At 33.8% G+C, this 20,063-nt stretch overlaps 1 pseudogene; it reads right to left on the minus strand.

The window, feature by feature from the left end:
* Positions 1 to 10,036: 10,036 nt before the first annotated feature.
* LOC141489728 (PAT complex subunit Asterix pseudogene) lies at positions 10,037 to 10,389 on the minus strand (annotated as a pseudogene).
* Between the last annotated feature and the right edge of the window lie 9,674 nt (positions 10,390 to 20,063).

Here is a 20,063-nt window from a genome sequence, read left to right on the forward strand (position 1 = left end):
AAAAGAGAAAATAATAGGAAGAAGGGAAGGAAGAAGTGGAAAAGGGAAAGAAAGGGGAGGGGTTTGAAGATAAGGGGACATAATACACTGAAGGTGGTGATATTCAGAAACAAAATACTGGAGAATATGGATAAAGTGAAAAAAGGAGAAAAATACAAAAAGAAGGAAGATAGCTTGGGGGCAATAAAGAGTTAGTAATTATAACTTTGAATATGAATGGGTTGAACTCTCCCACAACATGTAAGTGAATAGTAGACTAGATTAAAATTCAGAATCCTACAATATGCTGCTTAAAAGAAACTCTTTTGAAGCATAGAGATATAGAGTAAAGGTAAAAGGTTGGAGTAAAATATATTTGACCTCAGATGAAGTGAAAAAAGCAGGGTTTGCAATCCTCATCTCAGACAAAGCAGCTGCAAAAAGAGATCTCATTAAAAGATATAAGGAAAGAAATTATATCCTCCAAAAAAATTACCATAGACAATGAAACAATTTCAATACTAAATATGTATGCACCAAGTGGTATGGCATCCAAATTTTTAGAGGAGATGTGGAATGAGTTACAGGAAGACATAGACAGCTAAACTCTAGTGGTGGGAGACCTCAACTTCCCACTCTCAGATTTAGATAAATCTAACCATAATATAAACAAGAAAGAAGTTAAGGAGGTAAATAGAATGTTAGAAAACCTAGATATGATAGATCTTAAGAGAAAGGTGATTGGAAATAAAATGGAATATGCCTTTTTTCTATAGTACATGACACGCAAAAAAATGACCATATACTAGGGAATAAAAACTTGATAATGAAATGCATAAAGGCAGAAATAGTGAATACATCCTTCTCAGATCATAATGCTATAACAATCACATTCAATAATGGGCCAGGGAGAGCTAGGTTTAAAACTAATTGGAAACTAAAAAACCTCATTTTAAAGAATGAGTGGATCAAGCAACAAAATATAGAAACAACTGATCATTTCATCCTAGATAATGACAATAATGAGACAATATATCAAAATTTATGGAATACAACCAAGGTGGTTGTCAGGGAGTATATTATATCTTTAAATGCTTACATGAATAAATGGAAAGAAGAGAAAATCAATGTACTAAACATGCAATTAAAACAATTAGAGAAAAAACACATTAAAAAACCCCAATTAAATAGCAAATTAAAAATTCTAAGAATTCAAGGAGCAATTAATCAAATTGAAAGCAAGAAAACTATTCAACTAATAAAAGCAAGAGTTCATGTTATGAAAAACATGATAAAATCAATAAACCTCCAGTTTATGTAATTAAAAAAAGTTGAAAAACCAAATGGCTAGTATAAGTGAAAAAGGTGAACTCACCAACAATGAAGAGGAAATTAAAGTAACAATTAAGAATTATTTTGCCCAACTGTATGCCAATAAGTTTTATAGTCTAAGTGAAATTAATGAATATTTATAAAAATATAAGTTGCCCAGTTTAAATAAAGAAGAAATTAAATGCCTAAATAACTTTATCTCAGAAAAAGAATTTCAAAAAGCCATTATTGAACTCCCTAAGAAAATATCTCTAGGCCCAGATAGAGTCCCAAGATAATTCTATTCAACATTTAGGGGAAAATTGATTCTAATTCTATATAAACTCTCTGGTAAAATAAGTGAGGATGGAACTCTGCTTAACTCTTTCTGTGACCAATATGGTGTACATACCTAAAGCAGGAAAAGTTGAATCAGAGAAAAAAAAATTATAGATCTATCTCCCTAATGAATATCGATGAAATATCTTAAGTAAAATCTTAGCAAAGTGATTTTCAGCAAGTTATCACTAGGGTACACTATGACCAAGCAGGATTTATCCCAGGAATGCAGAGTTGTTTCAATATTAGGAAAACTTTTAGTTTAATTAACTATATCAATAACAAACCCATCAGAAATCATATGATTATATCAATAGATGCTGAAAAAGCCTTTGACAAAAATACAGCTCCCATTCCTACTAAAGACACTAGAGAGAGAATAGGATTAAATGGATTGTTCCTTAGAATGATAAATAGTATTTATCTGAAATCATCAGCAATATTATATGCAATGGGGATAAACTAGAGGCATTCCCAAGAAGATCAGGGGTGAAACAAGGATGCCCATTATCATCACTGCTATTCAATATTGTGTTAGAAATGTTAGCTTCAGTAACAAGGGAAGAAAAGAAATTGAAGGAATGAGCTTTGTGAAGGAACAAACAAAACTCTGATTCTTTGTAGATGATGTGATCGTATTCCTAGAGAATTCAAAAAAATCATCTTAAAAGCTATTAGAAATAATTAGCAACTTTAACAAAGTCACAGGATATAAAATAAACACTCATAAATCCTCAACATTTCTATAAATGACTAGGAAGATATAGCAGAAAGTGCTAGAAAGAGAAATCCCATTCAAAGTAACTTCAGACAATATAAAATACCTGGGAATCTACCTGACAAGGCAGACTCAGAAACTCTATGAAAACAACTACAAAACACTTCTTACACAAATCAAATCAGATTTAAATAATTGGACAAATATCAACTGCTCATAGATAGGCCAAGTTAATATAATAAAATAACATTTCTATCTTAATTAAACTACTTATTTAGTGTGCTACCATTCAAAATTCCAAAAAATTACTTAAATGTATTAGAAAAAATTGTAAGTTAATTCATATGGAGAAATCAAAAGGGATGTAATGAAAAAAATGAATAGCAGGTGGCTTAGACCTACCAGATATATAATTATTTCATGAAGAATCGGCCATCAAAGCCATCTGTATTCGCTAGGAAATAGAGTGTTGGATCAGTATCAAAATTAGGTGCAAAAGAGAAAGCAGGAAATGATTAAAGTAATCGGCTATTTAATAAAAACGAAACAGTCCAGCTTCTAGGATAAAAAATTTCTCCAATAAAAACTGTTGGGAAAATTGGAGACTAGTATGGCAGAAACTTAGATTAGGCCAACACATCACACCCTATAGCAATATAAGATCAAAATGGGTACAACATTTACACAAAATATAATATTATAAGCACGCTAGGAAATCAAGGAATAGGTTACCTGTCACATTTATGGAAAGAGAAGCAGTTTATGACCAAAAAAAGAGATGAAGAACATCATTAAAAAAACTAGATAATTCTGATTACATTAAATTAAGAAGCTTTTGCACAAATAAAAGCACTGTAACCAAGATCAGAAGAAATGTAGTAAATTGGGAAACAATTTTTAAAACTTGTATTTCTGACAAAGGATTCATTTCTAAAATGTACAGAGAACTGTGTCAAATTTATTTTTTAAAAAAACACATCATTCTCCGATTAACAAATGGTTAAAGGATATGCAGAGGCAATTTAGATATGAGGAAATCAAAGAGATACTTAGGCCTATGAAAAATACTCTAAATCATTACTGATTGCATAAATGCAAATTAAAGCATCTCTGAGGTACCACATCATACCTCAGACTGGCCAATATGACCAGAAAGGAAAATTATCATTGTTGGAAGGGATGTGGAAAATATGGAATATTAATACATTGCTGATGGAGCTGTGTCCTCATCCAAACTTTCTGGAGAGCAATTTGGAAGTACGCCTCCAGGGCAATAAAAATGTGCATATCCTTTGATCCAGCAATAGCACTACTGGGTCTATAACCTGAAGAGACCATGAAAAAGCATTAAAACATCACTTGTACAAAAATATTCATGCAGTCCTGTTTGTGGTGGCAAAGAATTGGAATTGAATGAACTTCAGTCAAATGGAGAAATGGCTGAACAAATTTTGGTGTGTTTTTGTGTGTGTGTGTGTATACATATGTATATACATATACATGTATATGTTATGGAACATATATACATACATATATATGTATATAGGTTATGGAAAACTAATGTTCTATTAGAAACCAGGAGGGATAGTAATTCAGAAAACCATGGAAGAATCTGGATGAACTGATGCTGAGTGAGATGAGCAGAACCAGAAGAACATTATACACCCTAACAGCAACATGGGAGTGATCATCAACCTTAATGGACTCGCTTGTTTCATCACTGCAACAATCAGGGACGTTGTTAGGGTATCTGTGATGGAGAATACCATCTGTATCCAAAGAAAAATTTGTGGATTTTAAACAAAGACCAAAGTTTTGTCTTTAATTTTTAAAAAGGTATCATGTTATATAATGTTTTCTTTCTCTTATATTTTATTTTTTCCTTAAGAATATGATTTCTCTCTCAGTGCATTCAATTTTGATCAGTATACAAAGACTATCAGACTGCCTTCCGTGTGGGGGGGGGGTGGAGAAGGAAGCGAGATTGGTGGAAAAGTTGTAAAATTCAAAAAGCATTAAAAATAAAGAAGTCGGGATAAAAAAACCCTCAATTAACAAGTTTTATAACAATAGTGAAAAATTTCACCCAAAATGAGATCAAAATAAATTTAGTTAAAATCTGTTTTCCAAATACTTCAGAAGTTTAATTTACAGTTCAATCATATAGTATTTTTTACAAGAGTTATTTGAGTGATAGTAAAGCAAGAGGAAATTTGAACAAATGGAGACCTTCATTTTGATTTCCTTAGAAATCTAAGGTCTGATTTCCATTTTGACTCTTTATAAGAGTAAAATTCTTGTCTCCAAATGGAGACTTTTCAGATAACAAGCTGACTCTATTATTCTAACTTTTCTAATTCACATTTTGCCATAGATTTTTAAAATACAACATACTTGGAAATGCTTATACATTTTTACAGTCTTAAAATTGTAACATTTCATATGAGAAAGGAAGAACTCTGCACTCTACTTTTAAACACATTTTTTACAGAATCTCCATTTATTCCAAAACCAGGGAGATTTTACTCTGGAAAGAGCTCCATTTTTCTCATTCCCACATTTCTAGGACCTATAAATACTTCTAGGATACATGGAGTGGCCTAGGATACTATAGAAACATATAAATTATGTTTCTAACCACCCTGGGAAAACTATAACAAAATTAAAAAATTTCTGTCTACCTAATTAATGAAATTTTTCTCAATTAAATAAATTCAAAATAGTCCTGTCCCTTTGGCATGTACAGTCTTGGGGAGTGGAGGGGAGAGAGAGAGGAAGGAGAGTTAGAGAGCCAGACTAGCAGAAGTTCCTCTGAGCTGAGAGAATGGAGTGGATGGAGCCACTAAATCCACAGAAATGGAATGGAAGAACTGTGGCTCTTTAGGACAGAGATCAGAACACAGAGAGGAAATCATGACAACAGAGAGACTATAGACAGCTGAACTGGCTAATCAAACCAACAGAGAGAATGAGCCCCAGAACCAGTTAGTCAAGACACAGAGATGCAGAAACACAAGAGAGTGCTGGTCTAGATTTTAGATCTTGCAGCACAGCAGCCCAGACAAAAAGAATGTAAGGTCCTTTTAAGAGCTTCCCAAAGAACACCTTTTAGATTGGCTCATGTGTTAAAAATGTTGCCTCACAGTCAAAAATGTTTCCAGTAAATGTTTCCTGCTAAAGCTTTCTGGCATTTGAGTAAACATAAAAGAATTCACATAAAATATCTATTCTGATGGAGAAGAATTTAGGGACAAATGTTTATTTAGGTATTTATATGGTTAGCAGAAACTAAAGGAAATAAAGAGTACAGGACAGTTGGGATAGTTGGATGCCACTGATCTATTCAGGGGATTAGAGAAGCAGCCCTTACTAGAATAAGTAGCAAATAAAGAGGTAAAGTAGCATAGTATCTAAGGGATAACACTCTCCAAGAGAGGGCTAACTTCCCAAAGGAAGATGACTTATTTCTACTAGTTTTAAGTTGAATTTTTTTTATGATTCTCTAAGTCTAATATATTATCTGCAAAAAGTGAGTTTTGTTTTCTCATTGATTGCATATTCTAATTCCTTCAATTTCTTTTTCTTCTCTTATTGTCAAAGTTTATATTTCAAATGCAATATGTACTAATGGTGGTTATAATGGATATACTTATTTCACCCCTTATCTTATTGGGAATGCTTCTAGCTTATGCCTATTTCATCAAATGCTTAATAACAATTTTATATAGATACTGCTTATCATTTTAAGGAAAATTCCATTTATGCCTTTATTCTATCATATTTTTAGTAAGATGGGCGCTGTATTGTGTCAAAAGTTTTTTCAACATGTATTGAAATAATCATATGATTTCTGTTAGTTTCATTATTGATAAGGAAAATTTTACTAATTGTTTTCCTAATATTGAGCTAGCATTGAATTTCTGATATAAATACTATCTGATCATCATGTTAAGCTAGTGATAACTCACTTTAATCTATTTGCTAATATTTTTTCTTATGATTTTTTTTTGTTTTTGCAAGCAATAGGGTTAAGAGGATTATCCAAAATTATATAGCTAGGCGAGATTTGATCTTAGGACTTCCTGACTCCAGGACCAGTGCTCTATCCACTGTGCTACCTATCTTCCCCCCTTATGACTTAAAAAAATATATTTCTTTTTCCAATTACATGTAAAGATAGTTTTCAGCAATTATTTTATTTCTTTGGATTTTGCAAGGCAGTAGGTTTAATTTGATTTTCCCCATGGTCACACAGCTAGGTAATTATTAAGTGTCTGAGTTCAAATTTGAACTCAGGTCCTCCTGACTACAGTATCAGTGCTCTGTTACTATGCCATCTAGTTGCTCTCAACAATTCTTTTTTGCAAGCTTTTGAGTTTCAAATTTTCTCCCTCCCTTTCCTTCAATATTCCCTCATAGAAAACAATCAAATACAGCTTATATGTATAAAATTATACTAAACATATGTTCATATTAATCATGTTGTGAAAGAAGAATCAAAACAAAAAAGGAACAAAGCAAAATATGAGAGGAAAAAAAATCAAAATATATAAAATAAGTTTAGAAAATTGAAAATAGTAAACTTTGGCCTACTCTCAAACTCCATAGTTTCTTCTCTGGAACTGGATGATATTTTCCATCACAAGTCTATTAGAATTGTCTTTTATAATTATACTGCTGAGATGAGCAAGTGCAACATAGTTAACATCATACAGTATTGCTGTAAATTTGTACAATATTCATCTGGTTCTGCTCACTTAACTCTGAATCAGTTGGTGCAAGTCTTTCAACTTATTTCTGAAGTCTGCTCTCTCATGTTTTCTTTTCAGAAAAATAGTACTCCATCACAGTCATAAGCCACAATTTGTTCAGACATTTACCAATTGATGGACATTCCCTCAATTTCCAGTTCTTTGTCACCATTAAAAAGGAAGACGTAAATATTTTTGAACATGTGGTATTTTTATTCTTTTTGTGATCTTTGTAATATAGACCTAGTGGTATTTATTGCTCGATCAAAGGGTATAAATAGCTTTGGTAATAGTAACAAATTGATCTCCAGAAAGATTGGATCAGTTCACAACTCCACCAATGTATTAATTTCCCAGTTTTCCCACTTTTTATCATAATTGGCCATATTGATATAACTGAGTGGGTGCCTCAAAAATTTTAATTTGTATTTCTCTATTCAATAATGATTAAGAGCATTTTTCATATGAATATAGATAGCTATAATTTATTCATTTGAGAATTGTCTGTTCATATCCTTTGATCACCCTCAATTGGGGAATGACTTGCATTCTTATAAATTTGACTCAATTCTCTGTATCTTTTAGAAAGTATTTCTCTATCAGAAACTCTAGCTGCAAAAATTGTTTTCGAAATTTACTATGTTTCTTCTATTTTTGGTTGCATTGTTCCTATTTTTGCAAAAAAAAATCAGTTTAATGTAATTAAAATAATCCATTTTGCATTCTATAATTCCTCTGTCTTGTTTGGTCATCAATTGCTCCCCTTTCCTTAAATCTGACAAAGAAACTATTCCTTGTTCTCCTAACTAGTTTATATTGTGTAAACCTAAATCCTGTATCCATTTTTGAACTTATCTTGGTATGGTCTATCTAGTTTCTATCATACAATCTTCAAGTTTTCCAAGCAGTTTATATCAATGTGAGTTCTTATCTTAGAAACTATAGTCTTTTGGTTTATCATAGAGATTATAATCATTTACAACTGTTTCTTTTGTGCCTAGTCTATTCCATTGATTCATCACTCTATCTCTTATCCAATACCAAAATATTTTGAGGACTGATGCTTTATAATATAATTTTAGATCTTTAGATAGGTCGCCTTCTTTTGCATTTTTTTCATTAATTTTCAGAATTTCTAATTTGGTATATAATTGTAAATTTTTAATATGTTCTTTTTTCTAGCTTTTGTATTTACACACTCTATTAATTGGTCTCTTTCACCATTTTATTCATTTAAGTATTAAGAGATTTAAAATTACCCCTAATGCTTACTTTGTCTGTATCTCACAAGTTTTGGTATGTTTCCTCATTATTCTCAATGTCTTGGATGAAATTAATGATTATTTCTATGATTTGTTGTTTGATCCATTTATTCTTCAAAATTAGACTATTTAGCTTGCAATTAATTTTAGGCTATCTTTTCTTGACCCTTTCTTACATGTCGCATCTTGATCTGAAAAGAATGCATTCAATATTTCTGATTTGATAAATGTATATCCCTTTTTATCTTTATCCAATTTTCTACAGAGATATATAATATCTAACTGTTCATAAAATTCTATTCACTTCTCTAACTTCTTTCTTTTTTATTTTGTGATGAGATTTATCTAGTTCTGAGAGAGGAAGGTTGAGATCTCCATCAGTACATTTTTATCTGTCTTTCTGAAATTCATTTAGCTTCTCCAAGAATTTGGATGTTATAACTATTGTTGTTTATATGTTTTGTATTGATATTTCTTCATTGTCTATAATACATTTTGCTAGTAGTTAGTCTCATTCCTTATTCCTTTTAATGAGATCTATTTTTGCTTTTGGTTTGACTGAGATCACGACTGCTACCCCTGCATTTATTACTTCAACTGAAGTACTATATAGTCTACTCTAACCTTTCACCTTTACTCAATGTACATCTCTTTGCTTCCAATATGTCTCTTTTAAACAACATGTTGTAGGATTTTGATTTTAATCCAGTTTTCTATCCATTCCCACTTTATGGGACAGTTCATCTCATTCACATACTAAGTTACAGTCTCGAAATCTGCATAACCATCCATCCTATCTTCTCTCCATTTGTACTTTTTTACTCTTTTCTCTCTATCTCTCCCTCATCACAGACTACCTTGATCTTCCCTCCCTTCAATCAGGCCCCTTTTTTTTTTCTTTACCCTCTGACTTCTGCCCTCCTTTCTATCAGACCCTCGGTCACTTTTTTCCCCCTTTCCCTCCAAATCCCCTGATAAACTTCTAAACTCAAATGAATGCATATGTTTTTCCCACTTTGATCCTAATCTATATGAATGACTCATGAAATTCTTACCCCCTTCTTGCTTTTCATTTGCTGTAATAGGTCCTTTGTATCTATTCATATAATGTAACATCATCCACTGAGTTCATTCTTTTCCCAGTGCAATTCTTTTTTTCATACCTTATTTAATATTTCTATCATCACAGCAAAGTCAGTTTATTCTCACTCCTTTTATCTAAGTAAATACCTTCTAATAGAGTTAAGATTCTAAAGAGTTCAAAGTATCAAATTCCTCTGTTGGTATGTAAACATTAGTCATATGTAATATATATTTTCTCATTTCCTGTTTATTTTTTAAATGCGTCTTTTGAGTCTTGTGTTTGAAGATTGAATTTTCTTTTTCTTTTTTTTTTTCGTACACATCTGTCTGTAATTGGTCATGCGAGTAGTTACAAGCGGCTGAGCCCCCGCCCCGCCCGGGAAGGAGCCCGGCCCGGGGAGCCCGGCCTGGCGAGGCTGGGGGCACCGGCCAGGCTGGGCCCAGGAACAGGCGGTCCTTCAGCGGAGGTCGGGGTGGCCTCGCATTCTGAGGCCCTGAGGCCGGGGGGCGGTGAACGGCGGAGGGAGGGATGGACCCGTGTCCAGCTCTGTCCCGAGAACCCACAAGAAAAGCCCTAGCCAGGGTCCCGCGGTGCGGGCTGAGGAGCCTGTAGACTGGAGTCTACCACTGGGGTGTCATAGGCTGGGGGTTCTGAAGGTAGGATATCACCACGGCAGAAATGGAGAGCATGAAGCTGCTCATCATCTCCTGGGTATCCTCAGAGCTTCGAGAGTTGGCAAAGCTGATGAAGGAACAATAGACGGCGATCCAGGCACACCACTTCAGCTTGAGCATGAGGCCGCACATGCTGAAAATCATTCCCAGCAGGTTCATGTAGTCCGGTGTCGGATCCTCCAGGGCCGGGTTGTTCTCGGTCGCAGGTGGCTTGTACCTGAGCACCTTGTTGGGGAGCCGGGGGTCCGACATGTTGTTCACCTACATTGCCGGCCCGAAGATTGAATTTTCTGATCAGATTTGGACTTTTCTTCCTTTCTTTTCTTCTTCTTTTGATTTTTGCAAAGCAATGGGGTTAAGTGACTTGCCCAGGGTCACATATGTGTCTGAAATTGGATTTGAACTCAAGCCTTCTGGACTCCAGGTTTGGTGCTTTACCCACAGTGCCATCTAGCTGCCCCAGATCTGGTCTTTTCATCAGGAAAGTTTGAAAGTATTCTATTGTATTGAATACCCATTCTTTTCTCTGAAAATATATGCTCAATTTTGTACTATAGTTCACTCTTGGTTACAATCTAAGCTTCACTTTTCCTCTAGAGTATCATATTTCAGACCATATGATCTTTTAATGGTGAAAAAGTCAAGTTTTATGTTCTACTGACTGTGCCTCCTTGGCATTTGAATTGTTTCAGCTTGCTTGGCTTCCTGCAGTATTTTCTTCCTGACATGATAATTTTGCAATTTGGTTACGATATTCCTTTGCATTTTTATTTTGTAATCCCTTTTAGGAGATGATCAGTGGAATTATTTCAATGACTATTTCACCCTCTGGTTCTAGGACTTTAGGACAGTTTTCCTTTGATAATTTCTTGAAAGTTGTTCTTCACACTCTTTTTCAACATGACTTTCTGGTTAGTCTAATAATTCTTATGGTTTCTCTCCTGGATATATTTGTAGGTCAGTTGTTTTTTTAAAAAGTGTTTTAGGGACAGCTAGGTGTTGCAGTAGATTAGAGCACCCCTCCTGGAGTCAGGAGTACCTGAGTTCAAATATGGCCTTAGACAATTATTATCTAGCCATGTGGACTTGGGCAAGCCTCTTAACCCCATTTGCCTTGCAAAAACTAAAAAGAAAAAAAAAGAAAAAATATTCTAGGAATTACAGCCAAGATTCAGAGAGAAGACAGGCATTGTGTTAAGTGCTGCTGGTGTCCTCTCAAAAATAACATGAAAGAAACCTCTTGACAGAAACTCAATTGAAAAACCCAGAAAAAGAAGCTAGGAGAAGAACATCTACCTACCAGGTCTATCTCAGGGGAACATAGGTGAACCAGGGCCAGAGACCAGAGGGCCAGGGCAGGAACAACATTGGGGGAAGTCAGAAGATCAGCATTAGCCTCAGAGACTTTGGCAAGAGTCAGGTCCGGGAACCAACTTTAGCCACAGAGTCTTTGGTCAGGGTGAGGGTAGGTCTGCACATCTAGAAATCGTCCAGCTCCATGCAGGACCTGTGCTCCATACTTTTTATGGAGTATTCTTCCAGGAACAAATGGTAACCTACCCCTGCCCTCCCACCAACTCAGACTCAGGTGTGGACTACAGAGCCAATTCAGCTGAAAGGGAGATTGGCTTCCAGCCCATTGTTCAAGGTCAACTCAAACCCTGCTGCCCCCTTCACTCCCTCCTCACCCCCTCCTCATGCCCTCCAGCATTGGGAGATGGCTGTAATCATTCCAGAGGAAGCAAGCAGCACTCCCTACTGATTGACCCTTGGAAGTACTAAGCCAAGGGAACGAAGACTGTAGGTTTTCAAAAGCAAACCTCTGAGAGACAGCCCCCTCGCTCAACACAATATCCTAGAAAAATGAAGAAAAACCAGCAAAAAGGTGGACCCAAGGAGAAATACTTAGAAGAAATAGATTCTAACCCAGAGAGATATAGCACTTCTGATTAGAATATGAATTGGTCTCCAGCCCAGAAAAATTTCCTGGAAGAAATAATGAAGTTTAAAAATCAATTGGAAAAGTTGAGAAAAGAAGTTGAGTGAAAATTAACACACTGCAAGAGAAAAATAACACCTCACAACAAGAAAACAAATCCTTGGATGTAATTGGACAAATACAAAATGAGAATAATTCTTAGAGATTCTCAAACAGGCAAATGCAAAATGAAAATAATTCTCTCAAATCCTTAATTGGGAAAATGGAAAACTTAAAAAGTAGAATTAATCAATTGGAAATGTTGCTAAAGGTAAATGAAGAAAACTCTTCTCAAAAAAATGGAATCTGTGGAAATTAATGGCTTCATGAGTCAACAAGATTCAGTTAAACAAAAGAAAAAAATAGAAGAAAATGTGAAATGCCTGATCAGCAAAACCACTGACCTTGAGAACCCATCAAGAATAGACAACCTGAAAATTATAGGACTTCCTGAAAACACTAAAGAGAGAAAAAAAGCCTGGACTTAATAATACAGGATTTACTGATGGAAAACTATTCTGATAGCATGGAACCAGAGGGAAAAATACTTATGGAAAGCATACATAGATTCCCCTTGGAAAGAGATACTAAAATGAAAACACCAAGAAATGTTGTGGCTAAATTCCAGAACAATCAGATAAAAGAAAAAATCCTGCAAGCATCCAGAAAGAAACACATTAAATACTAAGGAGCCACAATAAGGATTATGCAGGATCGGACTGCATCAACATTAAGGGATTGAAGGGCTTGGAATGAGATATTCTGAAAAGCAAGGCAGCTTGGAATGCAGCCAAAAAATTTACTAAATTTACTATCCATCAAAGTTGAGCCTTCTCTTCCAGGGAAAAAATTGACATTTAATGAAATGGGAGATTTCCAACATTTCCTGATGAAAAGACAGGAGCTAAATAGATTTAGATATCAAACAGGAAGCTCAAGAAACACATGAAAAGGTCAAAAGGGGTGGGGGAATAAAGAAAAAATCTTCTATCCAATAAGGTGACACTGGCTATATACCTACCTGGGAGAAAGATTCTAATAACTCTTGAGAATTTTAAATCTCTTAGAGAGAATAAATTTAGCCAGGAGTGAAAACAATCATGACATTTCTTGGACTCAGAATAATTTAAAAATTATACCTCCTTTAAAAGGGGGACAGTAAGGGAGACAGGAAGATGTAGGAGATTGAATGGGATAAATCACATTGCATTAAGAAGCATAAAAGACCTATTGCAATAGAGGGGAAGAAAGGAGGTTAGAACCACCTGAATATTCACTTCATCAAACTTCGCTTAAAGTTAACTTACAGGGAGGCTAGGTGGCATAGGGGATAAAGCACTGGGCCTGGAGTCAGGAGTACCTGGCTTCAAATCCAGTCTCAGACACTTGAAAATTACCTAGCTGTGTGGCCTTGGGCAAGCCACCTAAAAAAAAAACCAAAAAATAAAAAAATAAAAAAAAATAAAGGTAACTTACACACATTCAGTTAAGGTAAGAAACTTATCTTACCTTTCAAGCATTAGAAGGGGAAAAGGGGAGGGGGGGGAACAGGAAGGGGGTGAAATAGGCGAACTAACAGAAGGAAGGTAAGGAAGAAGGGGAAAAGAGAATGGGGAAAGAAAGGGGAAGGGGCTTGATATAGGAGGGCAAACACACTGAAGGAAGAGGTATTCAGAAACGAAATACTGGGTAATATGGATATTATAAACAGAGGGAAGATAACATGGAGTGCAATAAAAAGTTAGTAATTATAAATCTGAATGTGAATGTGATGAACTCTCCCTTAAAACATAAGAAATAGTAGAGTTGATTAAAAAACAGAATCCTACAATATTCTGCTTACATGAAACTCATTTGAATCAGAGAGATACACATAGAATAAGAGAATAAGGTTGGAGAAAAATATACTTTGCTTCAGCTGAAGTGAAAAAAGTAAGGGTTGCAACCTTTATCTCAGACAAAGCAGATACAAAAATAGACATGTTAAAAGAGATAAAGAAGGAAACTTTATCCTCCTAAAAGGTACCATAAACATAAAGTAATTTTAATATAAATATGTATGCACTCAAGGATATAGCATCAAAATTCTTAGAGAAGTTGAAAGAGCTACAGAAAGACATAGAAAGCAAAATACTACTAGTGGGATAACTCAAATTCATGCTCTCAGATTTAGATAAATCTAATCATAAAATAAACAAGAAGGAAGTTGAGGAGGTAAATAAATTGTTAGAAAATCCTAGATTTGATAGACTTATGGAGGAAATTGAATGGGGATAGAAAGGAAAATACTATTTTTGTGCAGTACATGACACTCAAAAATTGAGTATGTACTACAGTATAAAAACCTAGTGAAATATATCTTTCTCAGATCGTAATGCAATAAAGATCATATGGAATATGGGGACAGGGAGATATAGACCTAAAACAAATTGAAAACTAAATAACCTCATTTTAAAGAATGCGTGGATCAAAGAACAAGTTATAGAAAGAATTAATTATTTCATCCTAGATAATGACAAAAGCGAAACAACAAAACAAAACATATGGAATAAACTGAGTCAGGGAAATTTATTAAATCTTTAAATGTTTACAAGAACAAATTAGAGAAAGAAGAAATCAATGAACTAAATATGCCAATTAGAGAAAGACAAATTAAAATCCACAGTTAAATGCCAAATTAGAAATTCTCAAAATCGAAAGCAAGAATACTACTTAACTTATACAAAAAACCAAGAATTAGTTTTATGAAAAAAACAAAAAACATTGATAAACCAATGGTCAATTTGATTAAAAAAAGAAGAAAACAAAACTGCTAGCATCATGAATGAAAAGAGGAACTCACCATCAAAGAGGAGGAAATAAAAGTAATAATTCAGGATTATTTGGTCCAACTCTATGCCAATAAATTTGACAATCTAAGTGAAATAGATGAATATTTACAAAAATATAAGTTGCCCAGGTTAAATGAAGGAGAAAATACCTAAATAACCCTATATCAGAAAAAGAAAATCAACAAGCCAATATTGAACTCTCTAAGAAAACATCTGAAAGGGTCAGAAGGATTCACAAGTGAATTCCATCAAACATTCAGGGAACAATTGCTTCCAATGCTATATAAAGTCTTTTTAAAATTTTTTTTAGGTTTTTCTTTTTGCAAGGCAATGGTGTTAAGTGGCTTGCCCAAGGCCACACAGCTAGGTAATTATTAAGTGTCTGAGACCAGATTTGAACCCAGGTACTCCTGACTCTAGGGCTGGTGCTTTATCCACTATGCCACCTAGCTGCCCCTATTTAAACTCTTTAGAAAAATAGGTGAAGACAGAACTCTGCCTAACTCTTTCTATGACACCAATATGGTGTTGATGCCTAAACCAGGAAGAGTTAAAACAGAGAAAGACAATTATAGACCTATCTCCCTGATGAATGTAGATGCAAAAATCCTAAATAAAATCCTAGCAAAATGATTACAAGTTATCACTAAGATAACACATTATGATCAAGTAGGATTTATACCAGGAATGGTTTAAAATTGGGAAAATTCTTAGGATTAATTATATCAATTACTAACCTATCAGAAATCATGGTTATATCAATATATGCTGAAAAAGCTTTTGACAAAATACAGCACCCATTTCTGCTAAAAACACTACAGAGTATAGGAATAAATGGATCATTCCTTAGAATAATAAGCAGTATCTATCTGAAACCATCAACAGATATTATATGCAATGGGGATAGGCAGGATACATTCACAATAAGATCAGTGGTGAAACAAGGATGTTTGTTATCATCACAACTATTCAATATATTAAGAATATTACCTTCAGTAATAAGAGAAGAAAACAAAATTGCAGGAATTAGAATTGGGAAGGAATAGATAAAACTCTCATTTTTTGCAGATGGCATGATTGTATACCTAGAGAATCCCAAGAAATCATCTAAAAACTACTAGAAATAATTAGTAAATTTAGCAAAGTCACAGGATATAAAATAAACCCTCATTATTCTTCAACAATTCTTTATGTGACTAGAAAGATACAGTAGAAAGAGCTAGAAAGTGAAATCCAATTCAAAGTAAGCTCAGATAATATAAAATACCTGGCAGTCTACCTGTCAACACAGACTCAAAACATTTTTGAAAACAATTACAAAACACTTCTCACACAAATAAAATCAGATTTAATTAACTGGGCAAGCATCAATGACTCAAGGATAGGCAGAGCTATTATAATAAAAATGATAATTCTTCTAGAACTGAACTACTTGTTTAGTGCCCTAATAATCAAAATTCCAAAAAATACTTTAATGACTTAGAAAAAATTGCAAGTAAATTCATATGGAGAAATAATAATTCAAGAACTTCCAGGGATTCAATGAAAAAAAGTGCAAAATAAGGTGACTTATCCTTCTTAGATCTAAAATAATATTATAAAGCATCAGTCATCAAAACTGTCACATATTGGTTAAGAAATAGAATGGTGTATCTTTGGAATAGACTAGGTGCAATAGCAGTTAATGATTATAGTAATCTTCTGTTTGATAAACCCAAAGAATTCGGCTATTGGGATAAAAGTTCTCTTAGATAGAAACTGTTGGGAAAATTGGAAGTTAGCATGGAAGAAATTTGGATTAGAGCAACACCTCACACCCTATATCAAGATAAGTTCAAAATGAGATACAGGATTTGGACACAAACAATATTATAAGCAAACTAGAGGATCAAGGTGTAGTATACCTGTCAGATCTATGGAAAGGGAAACAGTTTACAGATGAGGAAATCAAAGTGATTCAAAGTCATATGAAAAATTGCTCTAAATCACCACTTATTAGGGAAATGAAAATTAAAGCATCCCTGAGGAGCCACCTCACACCTCTCAGACTGTCCATTATGACCAGAAAGGGCAATGATCAATGTTTGAAGGGATATGGAAAATCTGGGACACTAATACATTGTTGGTGGTGCTGTGAACTCATCCAACCATTCTGGAGAGCAATTTGGAATTCCACCCAAAGTATAATAAAAATCTGCTTACCCTTTGATCCAGCAATACCACTACTGGGTCTGTTCCCTGAAGAGATGATGAAAAAGGGAAAAAACATCACTTGTATCTGTATTGATAAAGAATTGGAAATCTAGTTAATGTCCTTCAATTGGGGAATGGCTAGCAAACTGTGGTATGTGTATGTCATGGAACACTATTGTTCTATTAGAAACCAAGAGGAACAGGAATTCAGAAAGCATGGAAGGATTAGCATAAACAGATGCTGCATGAGATGAGCAGAATCAGAAAAACATTGTATACCATAACAGCAACATGGGGGTGATGCTCAACTTGATGTACTTGCTCATTCCATCTGTGCAACAATCAGGGACAATTTTGGGGTATCTGCGGTGGAGAATAACAACTTTATCCAGGAAAATAAATGTGAATTTTTTTTTAGGTTTTTGCAAGGCAAATGGGGTTAAGTGGCTTGCCCAAGATCACACAGCTAGGTAATTATTAAGTGTGAGACCGGATTTGAACCCAGGTACTCCTGACTCCAAGGCTGGTGCTTTATCCACTACACCACCAAGCTGCCCCTTATAAATGTGAATTTTGAAGAAAGCCCAAAGACTATTATTACCTTCAATTTCAAGGGAAAAGCCATTTTCTCACTATGTAATTTTTGTTATTTCTTATAATTTATTTTTTTTCCTTAAGGACACAATTTCTTTCTCTCATCACATTCAACTTAGATCAATGTATAGCCTGGAAACAATGTTAAAACTAACATACTACCTTCTGTGAGGGGAAATTGTAAACCTCAAAAATAAATAAAATCCTTCTTTAAAAATTACATTTTCTTCTATTTTCTTCTCATATTTTCATTTTTTCTTGATTGATTCTTGGTGTCTCCAAAAGTCCTTAGCTTGTACTTTCCTAATTCTAATTTTCATGGAATTATTTTCTCCAGTTAGCTTTCCCATTTGTCCAATTCTATTTTAAAAGATTTTTCCTTTTTTTCTATTTACCCAATAATATTTTTAAGTGTTCCCATTTGCCAGATTATATTTTTTAATCATTAATTTATTTGACCATTTCTCAATTTTATTCTTAAAGGAGTGTTCTTCAGGGAATATTTGTGTTTTTTTCCCAAATTGTTTAGTCTCTCTCTTGTATATATCTCATTTCTTTTTTTTTCATTTCTCAGGTTTGCTTTTTAAAATCCTTTTTTAATCTCTTCCAAGAGCACTTTTTACAGACAAATTCACATTTTCCTCTGGAGATTCATATAATATATATATATATATATATATATATATATATATATATGTATGTATATATGCCTTTTGAACAAAGTCAACTTCTGAGATGATCTTTTGATTTTTCTTACCAACATAATACAACATAATAGCTCTTGAATGTAAGAGTTTTCCTTTTTTCATACTCATGTATAGCTTATTTCGTGGATTTTTAGGTAGATCTCTGCTCCTGAGCCATAGAGGACAATGCCTGACCACTTGTTGGGATTAGGATCAGCAGTCCTGTTCACTAATCTTTCACATGTTGGAGTCACTGCTTTGATTTTAGTGGCTTCCACACTGAGCTGATATTACAGGGTCAAGTCATGTCTGCTGCAATAAGATTCCAGAGCTTGCAGTTTGCCATCTCCACTGGTCCTCGATGTCTCTCCATTGACCTGTTATCTCATTGGTCTGCTGAACAAGTACCTACAGTTCCCTGACAAATAAATTTATCAGCTATCATCTGGAATTTGTCTATATTATTCCTGCACATCTTCATTTAGGGATATCTGTAAGGAGGTGATCAATGAGATCTTCCTATTTCTATTTTACCTTTTGATCATAGCTTTCAGGTAATCCAAAAATTTTCAAATCATCTCTGTTCAATTTATTTTTGGCATCAATTGTTTTTCATACTTTTTACTTTGTTTTGTTGTTTCTTGATGTATAATATAGACATTAGCTGTCACTTCTCCAATTATCATTTTTAACAGTTTATTTTCTTCAATAAGTTTTTGCATCTTTTTTTTCCATTTAAACAATTCTTCTTTTTAAGAAATTACTTTATCCACTTTTTTAAGTTTTTTCCATTTGGTCAATTTTGAATATTTAAAGAAGTAAGTAAACCTCTCTCTCTCTCTCTCTCTCTCTCTCTCTCTCTCTCTCTCTCTCTCTCTCTCCCAATCATAGTCTTATAGTCTTGTTGACTCTGCATCCATCATGCATTATCTCTTCTAAACTGAAAGTGTGGGTAAAAGAGCATTGAAAACAGAAACTTTATTATCAGCAAACAAGAATTATGAAGTATCCATTAAATATGATTAATTAATTAGTTTAGATAAATGTTCATAGATATGTGTGAATATATATGCATACATGTATATTCATATATCTATTTGTATGATGTCCCAAAAGTCTTTGTGCAGTTTTAAGCTATTAAAGCACTCTTTTTGTCTTTAATCATCTCTCTCTCTATCTTTCTCTCTCTCTCATTAATATCTTTATACATCTTTTTCCTTCCTATTCAATAGTATTTTTTTGTTTTGCCTTTTTTTACTATGACTCATCCACTTTTTAGCATTCTCCTTAGAGCACTGTAATATTGCTAATAGGTTGCTTTACTTACATTAAAAACAAAAGGAAATCTGCTTCAATTGAGGATTTGGCCATATATTACAAAAATAATGTATTTAAGGCCATTTTACTCTGTAAGAAATAGAATCTTAGAAGTTTTTTAAATATTATCAACTCATGAAACTTTGCTCTAATACAGTTTGCATAACGTTATCTGAAGTTGGTTGGGTGACTTGATCTTGGATTTCATCCATAAGGATTTAGGGAAATACAAAATCCTCTTTTGAAGTAGGTATCTGCCTTCTCACATCAACCAAAGTTACCTTTTATTTAAAAAATGCTTCTCAAAGTTGTTATGAGGAGGGCATTTTGTTAAATATATAACTTG

Source organism: Macrotis lagotis, chromosome 5 (genome assembly GCF_037893015.1).
Source record: "Macrotis lagotis isolate mMagLag1 chromosome 5, bilby.v1.9.chrom.fasta, whole genome shotgun sequence".
In the NCBI taxonomy this organism is placed as follows: Eukaryota; Metazoa; Chordata; class Mammalia; order Peramelemorphia; family Peramelidae; genus Macrotis; species Macrotis lagotis.